Source organism: Leptonychotes weddellii, chromosome 1 (assembly GCF_054177405.1).
Source record: "Leptonychotes weddellii isolate Sample4059 chromosome 1, ASM5417740v2, whole genome shotgun sequence".
Lineage (NCBI taxonomy): Eukaryota > Metazoa > Chordata > Mammalia > Carnivora > Phocidae > Leptonychotes > Leptonychotes weddellii.
Window position 1 is genome coordinate 73,358,558 of NC_138369.1, and position 9,503 is coordinate 73,368,060.

The window sequence follows — 9,503 nt, forward strand, 5'->3', positions numbered from 1 at the left end:
TGTTCCCTCTCTTGCTGTGTCTCTCTGTCAAATAAATAAATAAAATCTTTAAAAAAAAAAAAAAAGAAGAAGAAGAATGAAAAACAAGACTTACACTTTCTTCTCCCTCAAGCTCACTGGGAAGGGAAGTAACATTTATAATCAAACTTCCACGTGCTGGACACTTTTGTAACTGGTATGTCCCTATCACGGAACCCCTGGGAGGGAGCAACTGTGACTGCAGATGAAGACACTGAAGCTCAGAGAGGTAAAGCAACTTGCCCATGGTCACACAGGATGGAAGTACAGAGACGGGGTTTGAACTTGCTGCTCTCTGACTCCAGTCATACATGTTGCTGCACGACCCCCACCTTTAGCCCCTTGGGAACATGGCGGCACAGCTCATAACTGCATTCCACCCAAACGCTGCTGTTGGGAGGTTCTCACTGGTTTCTTTGGAGTTTTAGAGGTGCCAGAGATGGGGAGGGGTCTGATCAGGGAATTTTTAAAGCCCCCCTCCCTGGAGGCAGAACACATTCTGCTCTCTCCTCAGGTCTTAGGCCTCCTGCATCTCCCGCATCCAACTGGGGCTGGCCAGAACCACACACTGTGGGCTTACTCCTTAGGAATTGATTCATAAGGAATTCACTGAGTCATAAGAAGTCAATTTTATGTTGATGTTAAGAATATTTAGATGGGCGCCTGGGTGGCTTAGGCGGTTAAGCGTCTGCCTTCAGCTCAGGTCAGGATCCTGGAGTCCTGGGATCAAGCCCCACACTGGGCTTCTTGCTTGGCGGGAAGCCTGCTTCTCCCTCTCACTCTGTCTGCCGCTCCCCCTGCTTGTGCTTGCTCACTCTCTCTGTCAAATAAATAAATAATTAAAAAAAAAAAGAATATTTAGAAAAAAAAAGAAAGACAAAATAAAAATCAAAATATCATCAAATTTGTACTCTGGTTTTCCAGACAGCTCCATTTTTAAGCTGAGAAGAGCTAACTGTGGTTGAGGGTGTACCGGGGCCAGGGACTGCGCTAAACCCTTGAAGTGTTAACGCACTGTCTCCATATCACATGTAAAAAACACTTGGAATTTTTCCAGTTCAGGTGCAGTTACTGCCTGGTTTTCCAGATGAGGAAGCAGAGCCAGGGCTTGAGTCCAGGTAGTCAGACTCTGGACCACTGTGCTCCATCATCTCCTACCAGAAGGCCCAGGAACCCACAGCCTGACAGCCCAGGAGAGGCCTGCTGCTGAGGACTGCAGAAGCCCATTCACCTTCCTCCCAGAGAAAGGGCCCGTGAGGTTAGTGATGCCTGAGCAGGGCTTTGAAGGATGGATAGCAGGTTGTCAGGTGGCCCAAGGAGAGGAAGATGTTCAGGTAGAAGACAAGGATAAGGGCAAAGACCCAGAAGGTTGAAACACCTGTAATACCATGGAATTCTTCATCATGTGAGGAGAAATGGCAGAAGGTGGTATTTGAACAATGGAGGAGTCCGGAGGGAAAACGACAGCATCTGAAGATGACTTGTTGCTGGAATGGGAGAAGCCAAGAACTCCGAGGGTCCTGGCCTGGAGGTGGGACATTACTTATTTGTTCAATAGTTTATTTTAACTACTCATCTCTTCACTCACGCCATGCTTCGCCTGGCAAGGGAGCTGAGGCAGCTCCCTGGGTCCCTCCATTAGAAAATCAAGTAAATACCAGAAGGAAATTCCTCCCAGACACTCATACCTGTTGAGTCATGGACTCACATAGAAATGACATATCCACAGGGGTGTGTCCATATTCCTCACAATGTTGTTCATGTTGGATAAGAATCGGGGGTGAGAAAAATGACAGGGTCACAGATAGAGTGTGACACATTTGTACACTAAAATGCTTACATTGGGCACCTGGGTGGCTCAGTTGGTTAAGCGACTGCCTTCGGCTCAGGTCATGATCCTGGAGTCCCGGGATCGAGTCCCACATCGGGCTCCCTGCTCAGGAGGGAGTCTGCTTCTCCCTCTGACCCTCCCCTCTCTCATGCTCTCTCTCTCTCTCTAAAATGAATAAATAAAATCTTAAAAAAAAATGCTTACATCAGGATTAAAACATGCAATGATGTGGGCAAATGAACTGGAAAAATTCCAAGTGTTTTTTACATGGTATGACTGCAATAATGTACCTAGAAAAAATTCTAGAAGGAACTATATGAAAATACTCTCAGCTATTTGGTCTGTGGGGTTCTGGGTAATTTTTGGTTTTGCCTTTACATTCCTGTCCTTTGTTTTCAAAGTCTTCCATAATTTAGAATATGTTACTTTTAAAAATTAAAAAGTATTTTCTAAAATAATTGTGATCTATTATTTACGTTCCCATAATAAGTTTCTGGAGTCACAAAAACATAGCTGAGAGAAATTAAGAAAAGGGGGAAAACAAGGTAGTAAGTAGAACAAAGTCAGGTGCGAGAGTCCTCCACAGAAATGCCTGCCATGCAGGTCCTGGAGAGATGCCAGCTATGAGCTTCCTGACAGCCAAAGCAAAAAGGGAAAGAGTTCACAGAGCCTTTCAGGTCAACATTAACAACCATTAACCATCATTAACACCACAACAAAAGCATACCTTTTCCTGGGAGCAGATATTCAATAGCAATCGCTCCCTGTACAGAGAGTGCTGGTGTGGCGATGGATACCAGGCGGGACACACAGCCAACCAGGTGCAGTGACACAGCCCAGGTAGGAGATGAGGCCCCAGGGGGTGTGTGAGGAACAAGTGCCCGGCTATCCCACGGTCTGACTGCAGGAGGGGTTCTGGCCCCCTCATCATGGTGAGTGAGAGTTGTGGGCTCACAGCTCAAACACAGGAACCAGACTAGCCCACCGGCGCTTTCTGTGGGCGGCCTGCCCCGAACTCCCAGCACAGTTTATGTGCCAGGCAGGGCCGCCTTCCGCGGTGGGCATGGCAGGCACAGGCCCAGGGCTCGTGATACTTTTAGGGGCCCACAAAAATGGTTTAATTTCTTTTGAAATCAGAAGGAAAAATATTGAACCTCAAGGTCAAGGAAAATGTTTCAATATATAAATTAATAAAGTTATCTTTATAGCAACACAACTATCAATGATCGTTTTTCACACATTTTTGTGGGGAAAGTGTTCACAAAGGTCCCCACATGGCCCTAGGGCTGGGCTCCATCCTAAACCTTTCCATCCACGATCTGACCTAACACTCGCGGTAACCCGCTGAATGGGCAGATCACTCCCAATTTACAGGTGAGCAAACTGAGCCAGAATGGGGGTAAGTGACCTGTCTGGGTCACCCAGGCGAATGGCCAAGTCCCTCCAGATGCAGGTCATCTGATGACAATGCTTGAGCTCTTTAGATGCCACAGAAGCAGTGGTCCCCCAAGCTGGTAACTCGCATCCCTGTGGGACCCCTGGGAGGGGACAGCAAGCAGCCTCATGGCTGGCGAGTGGCACTGGCTGAGAGTGAGGGGCACGACGAAGGAGGAGGAAGGGGAAGGAGGGGAGGGAGGGTCTGTAGGGAGCAGAGCAACCCCGGGCTGGGCGGGCGGCATGAAGTGGGGCTGAGGGCCTCCTTATATTCAACGGCCTGCGTTGGGTTCGGGGGCCGGTGGATGGGTTTTGGGTGCAAGCCTGCTGACTGGCGGTGCGGCCTTGGGCAAGTCACTTTACCTCGCCGAAGGCCGAAGCTGTAAATGCATTGGTAAGGGCACCTCCACTGTGTGTCCCTGTGTGGCTACGAGATGGGGCAGCAAAGCGCCTGGCATGGAGCGGGCAGCCCCAAATGCTACCTCGTGCGGAGACTGTCTCTGCGTGCCAGACCCAGGGGCCCGGCTTCCTGTGGGTGAGTTCTCTCCCTCACTCGGCCACGACCAAGGACCTTCCAAGCCTCCGAACTCATGGAGAGAGTGCACTGAAAACATCTAGACGCCTGTGCGGAGACACCTGGAAGGCTGGATACAAGTATCCCATCAACAACTTCTCCACCCCTGGTGGCCATTGAAGGAACAACAAGTGACGTGACAAGTTCCTTGAAACAAAAGTTACTAAGGCCAAGAGAGGCCAGAAGTTCGTGGGTCCTGTTTCCGAGTCCTGGGTGAGCGGACTAGGACCCCCAGTCCCACCGTGGCTGGAGCAGCCGTGGAGAGAGGCGCTGGCCAGTGCAGGGGAGCGACGGGCAGCGTGCCCCCTCCGGTCCCGGCCGTGAAGGCCACTGGCATGCCCGACGTTGCCAGCCGGCCCGGTGCAGAGGCTGAAGCAGAGGACGCCAGAGACCCCAGGAGATCCTGCTCTGTTGGTGTCCACGCTGTGCCCTCGGCACTCACCGTACCTCGGATCCAACTCCAAGTCCGAGGGCTCTCGTGGGCCGAGGATCACGCTCAGCCCATCTGGGGGGCAGGCCCCCAGCCTCTGGTGGATGGAGGTTCTGGGTGAGGCCCCGGGGCCCGTGCCACTCAGGTGGGAGCCCTCGGAGGCCTGGCCCAGCCCCCCACGGCCCGCACGGTCAGGCCGCACGGCTCAGGAAGGCATCCGGATTTGCTGCTTCTCCCCACCTCATCATCCCACTCCCCAGTGGGGCTGCCCGGGGCCCTTCAGGATCTGCTTCCGTGGCAATGCCCTAAGTCACAACAGAGGATGCACCTGAAAGGCAGCCTGCACACCCGAACAGACCGTGACCACAGAGAGAAACACACCTTGAGAGCAGTCCGCAGTCTTTTCCCGAAAAGTGCACAAGAGGCCACATCAGGCCCTGCGGTGTGTAGAGTCTCTGCTCTGAGAGCTCAGCTCTGCTGCTGGCGCACCTGCAGCCAGAAATGACACGGAAAGGAATGGGCACGGCTGTGGCCCAACAGGACACCGCCCAGAACCGGGCGGCAGGGCTCTGGGCTGACGTCTGCTGGCCTCCGCTTTACACTCTGAAGCCACCCACAGTGTGCGCTCCGTGTCACCCCAGCTACTGTTAATTCCCTTACTTCTGGGGGTCCAATCTTCTCAGAAACGGTGGCAGAATGGGGTTTGCTCTTCCCAGCTATCCGCACGGTGAGTTGGGATTTTCAGCATGGTGAACACTTCTTGCTATGTCTTGTGGTGATTAAATTTCTTTTAAAACAGGTTTGAGTCAAGAAGTTTAAAAGGTGAGTCAACTTAAATAAAAAGAGTAAGTTAGCCTCTCCCCATATGGGGAGAAGAAAAGGGGGTAAAAATCCTGAATCCAGGAGGAGGTGTGCTATCTGGGAAGGAGCTGGGAGTCGAGGCAGAGAGATGTGGGCTGAGCTGGTTTCTGGAAGCTTGGGTGTCAGCCAGAAGGAGAGGAGGAAAAGGCCTCATTAGAAGTGCTCTGCTGGAGGCCCAGGCCCCTGTAGGAACGATGTTTCATTAAAGGGTTTTTCTAAGGGTCTCAAGTCAGGTTCATTTTCTGACAGAGCAACGAGAAACAGCCAAACGGCTCACCAACGTGTGTGAGCTGTCTCTTATCTCAGCAAGCGAAAGCCAAGCGAGACCCGAGATGCCCGGTTCAGCCATAACGGGCTCCCAAATTCGCCCCATAAACTCAGGCTGATTGACTGGTCACGAATTTGGGGCCTGGCACTCGCCCGTTCTCAGTCCCTGCTTTGTTATCATGGCACCCGTGTCTCACATGAAGACATGCCCTGCCTTTCTGCATCTTGTTCCCCCTCCTTACCAAGCCACCGTTATGTGCAGCCACTTTCTCTGTCCACAGCTCTGTCCTCTCAGCAAAGTCCCCCTGTGGCCTGCTCCCCAGTGCAGATTCTATTCTGGTCCTATACACGGGGCTACAATTGTCTGCCTTTGGGGGCCCCATTCCCAGTGCGCTCCAGGGGCAAGTGCTAGGCAGACATCAGCCGACGTATTGAAAATGATAGGGTTCTCTCCCCTGACCCCAATCTGTGCTGAGTCTTTAACTTAAAAGCAAGACGCACTTGTGTGGACCCTGCCCCATGGCTGACCGATCAGACATCCCAGTGTTGGAACAGAAACTTTGTTCTGCAAAAGTTCTTCAGGAGATCCTGATGGACAAAGCTGGGTAAAAACAGCTCTTCCACTGATCTAGGGGTCTGTAGCAATAGCTCCACATTAGACTCACCTAAAGAGATTTTTAAAATCCTGAACTAAATCAGAATCTTGGAGCTGAAACCCAGGCGCCAGTGTTTTTACCAGCTTCCCAGTTGATACCAAGTGTTGCAAAACTGAGAAGCGTTGCTATGAACCACGGATTGCCAACTAGTGGCTTATGGACTGAGTCTAGTCTACAGTGTTTGTGTGGTCAAAATGTTTTTTAATTTTTTTTAAATCTGGGGTAAGCATATGTTTTCCAAGAACTTGCCGCCAGCCCCACTATTCCCTGTGATTCACCACTGACTGCTTCCTTGGTCCCAGGCCCTCCCTGACCCCTAAGAGTATTCAAGACTCTTCCAAAGCGGCCGTGGTGACCAGCCCTCCTCTTGGCCAAAATTACTCCTTCACAACTGGACAGTCTGAAGGGAGGAGAGAAGCAAACAGGGCAGGTGGGAGAGGAATCATGGAGAGGACAGCCAGGGCAGGGAGCCTGGGTGGCTAAGGCGGCCCAAGCTGAAGCCTCCTTGGGAACAAAGTCTGTACAGCAATGGAGAGACCGTTTGGAAGGAACAATCCAAGCCACAGAGTGGGAGGGAATATGTGAAAGATGCACAATCCAGAAAGGGCTCATATTCAGAACACACAGAGAAAGCCTAGAACCCAGTAAGAAAAAGGCAGAGAGCCCATAGGAAAATGTGCAAAGTTCTTGGTCACAGTCACAAAGGATATCCAAATAGCCAACAAACTTATGAAAATGGCTGGAACTCCACTAGTAATCAGAAAAATACAAATGAAGACCAAAGGAGAAGAGCCTGTCCCTACCATTATGTGATTTAGGGGGAGAGCAAGAATTGAAGGCCCATGTGCATTTATCTAAACACTTTAGTGTTTTCCATTAAACTGGGAAAACTGTTAAAAAATACATTTTACCCTCTCAGTTATAACCTTCATAATATACCTTCATATGACAAATATACTTTCTCATACACCTTCAGGGTACCTGGGTGGCTCAGTCAGTTGAGCCACCGACTCTTGATTTTGGCTCACGTCATGATTTGGGGTCGTAAGATTGAGCCCCATGTAGGGCTCCGTGCTGAGCATGGAGGCTGCTCAAGATTCTGTCTCTCCCTCTCCCTCTGCCCCTCCCGGGTTCACACACGCATGTGTGCCCACATGCGCGCTCTCTCTCTCTCTAAAAAAAAAAGAAAACTGAAATCAAAAACAAAGAACAAATACACCTTCATAAAGACAACATTGCAAATATGAATAAAACTACAGTTTTCATATGACTGATTCAATCATCAAATATTAAAAATGACTGAATTTAATTGATATTTATCTCTGTCTTCTGTTACTGGGCCAGTGCTGTTTGGATGGGGAGTAAAATAAAGACATAATAATTCATAAATGTTTATATATATCATTTCCACAAAAGTTATCTTTCTTGCCTTCATTTCAGCAAAATCGCTAATTTCAGCAAAATCATAAGGTTTTCATATAATTTTTATTCAATTAAGAGTAATAATCTAAAGGATTAAAAATATATTCAATGTATATGTAACTTTATTAATTTTTATCAAAATTTAAAGTAAGTGTAAAAATTAAACTTATTTCAGATATGTTTTCAAAATTTTAAAAATTTTAATTTTAAATTAACTAAATCTTAGTATTTTTTATAAATTAAATTTCCATCATTATAGCATTCAATATCCACTTATTGCTCATGTAAAGGACTAGGGTCCCACATCATGGTTGTTATGGCTAGACCAGTAATTCTCAACCAGGGGCAGTTCTGGATACATTTGGCAATGTCTGGATACAATTGTGATTGTCATAACTGAGATGCTGGTGCTACTGGCGTCCAGCAGGTGGAGGCCAGGGATGCTGCTAAACATTCTATATTCAGACACCTGCAACAAAGAATTATCTGGCCCCAAATGTCAATAGTGCCAAGACTGAAAAGCCCCAGTCTAGACGCACGTAACTGCAAATGTAAGAGGGTTACGGGTTGATTCATGCAGCAGAGGTTACTCAGCGGCAGTGCACGGGGCTGTGAACAAGTACCTCCAGAACCACAAACTGGAACAGGAAGAAAAGCAAGAAATGAAGAAATGGAACTCCATTATGCAGGGATCGACTGCATCCTTGCCACGGGACAGGGTAGATTGGACAAGTTAACTGTGTTTCCTCTTACTAACGTTTCCTCCATTTTAACTCTCCTGCCTCCCAAGGCGGGGCTGGTCCCCAATGTTGGCTGTGGCCCAAGCCACACACCTTCACCAAATTTGGACATAGTTACATTTTGTTGAGGACGGAGGGCAAGAAATGCGGAGAAGCGGTTCTCCGAGGCCTTGACAGTGTTAGGAAGAAATGTGGGCTCTCTGAAGCGTGGGCCACAGAGCAGGGGCCCCTCTGGTCCAGGCTGAAAGTCAGCGCTGCGACATGACCACCACACACCCTCTAGAGCGGTTACGATAAAAAGCACTGATAATAGCAAGTGCTGACAGGGACGGGAGCAACCACCATTCATGTACACTGCTGATGGGAGAGCATGTTTTGTGCTAAAGTTCTTCTTTTTCTTTTTTTTTAAGTAAGCTCCACGCCCAGCTGCATGGAGCCCAACTTGGGGCTTGAACTCATGACCCGAGATCAAGACCTGAGCTGAGATCAAGAGTCGGACGCTTAACCCACTGAGCCACCCAGGCGCCCCTGTCCTGAACCTCGAATACAAAAATGTTAATGAAGGATGTCATATTTACTGTATATTTCTCTGGAAACTAGCAGCATCTGCTGAAGCTAAACAAACACACAGACAGCAATTCCAATTCCAGGTAAATGCCCAACGGTGTGGATGAGCCTGGCACACAAGATGAATACCTTTTTCTGTTAAGAAAGGCAGTAGATGCACTTTGTAGAAAGTTCAGAAAATTAAATGAAAAGGAAAAAAAACTGTCATTATTTCCAACTCTCAGAAATAAATATTAACATTTTGACTGATTTTTTTAAAACTCCTTATGTATATGTATATATCATAGAAAAAAATGTAGTATAGTCTTTTGCTTTAAAAGCATTATAAGTCTATATGGCAATTAACCTCAATCATAAGCATTTTTGCCTATCATTCAATAATTTGCTATGACATGATTTTAACAGCTGCATAAAGTCCAGTGCATGAAATAAGTATTTAATCAATCTCTTATTAACAGCCATTAGCGTCATTTCCAGGTTTCTGCTTATATACATCTGTCTGTATCTCTCTGATTATTTCCTGGCATGCTTTTTATAAGACAGATGGCTGGATCAAAGAATTTTTAAAGTTTTTTATAAGTTCTTGATTTTTAAATTTTTTAAATTCTTAAATTTTTAAAGTTTTAAAATTTAAAAAAATTTTTAAAGTTCTTGATACATACTATAGAATAGATTGTTTTTCCAAAATACAGCAGCAGCTCAC

At 47.6% G+C, this 9,503-nt stretch overlaps 1 long non-coding RNA gene across 1 annotated transcript; it reads left to right on the top strand.

Moving 5' to 3' along the window:
- The first annotated feature begins 4,305 nt into the window (after positions 1-4,305).
- LOC145717135 (uncharacterized) lies at positions 4,306-8,797 on the top strand. Its single transcript, XR_014140169.1, has 2 exons — positions 4,306-5,014; positions 8,644-8,797. It is a non-coding gene; the product is annotated as an uncharacterized LOC145717135 (long non-coding RNA).
- The last annotated feature ends 706 nt before the right edge of the window (positions 8,798-9,503 follow it).